General features: G+C 38.3%; 1 protein-coding gene across 1 annotated transcript in view; it reads left to right on the top strand.

Moving 5' to 3' along the window:
* Positions 1-449, top strand: part of LOC106882607 (signal peptide peptidase-like 3) — a 344,505-nt gene that overhangs the window by 202,943 nt on the left and 141,113 nt on the right. The window lies entirely within an intron of this gene.

Genomic DNA, 449 nt, shown 5'->3' with positions numbered 1-449 from the left:
GACGGGCCATCATTATCCCTATTTTGCTGAGGAAATCTGTAGTACACAGTCTCCAGAACAACTGATGTCTCAATGGCAACCAGCACAAACTGAGAGCAGCTGTTCAGGACCCTGTATTTATTGATTTTTAGATTTTATTGACTATCACAGTCTGCAGGGTATCTTTGCATTATATATGTATTTTGTTTATGTATTACATATGTAACAATTAAATTATACATTATGCATTTCATTATGCACTTTGAAGATGCATGGCTCAGTGGTTGGAGTGTCAGGCTCACAATCATGAGTTAATGAGTTCGATTCCCAGACTGTATGTTGTGTCCTTGAGCAAAACACTTTATTTCACATTGCTCCAGTTCACTCAGCTGTAGAAATGAGTTACGACATCATTGGTGCCAAGCTGTATCGATATTTACCTTTCTCTTGGATAACATCAGTGGAGAGGA

The sequence above is a fragment of the Octopus bimaculoides genome, chromosome 1, assembly GCF_001194135.2.
Source record: "Octopus bimaculoides isolate UCB-OBI-ISO-001 chromosome 1, ASM119413v2, whole genome shotgun sequence".
In the NCBI taxonomy this organism is placed as follows: domain Eukaryota; kingdom Metazoa; phylum Mollusca; class Cephalopoda; order Octopoda; family Octopodidae; genus Octopus; species Octopus bimaculoides.
This window is presented reverse-complemented; position numbering and strand designations above follow the sequence as displayed.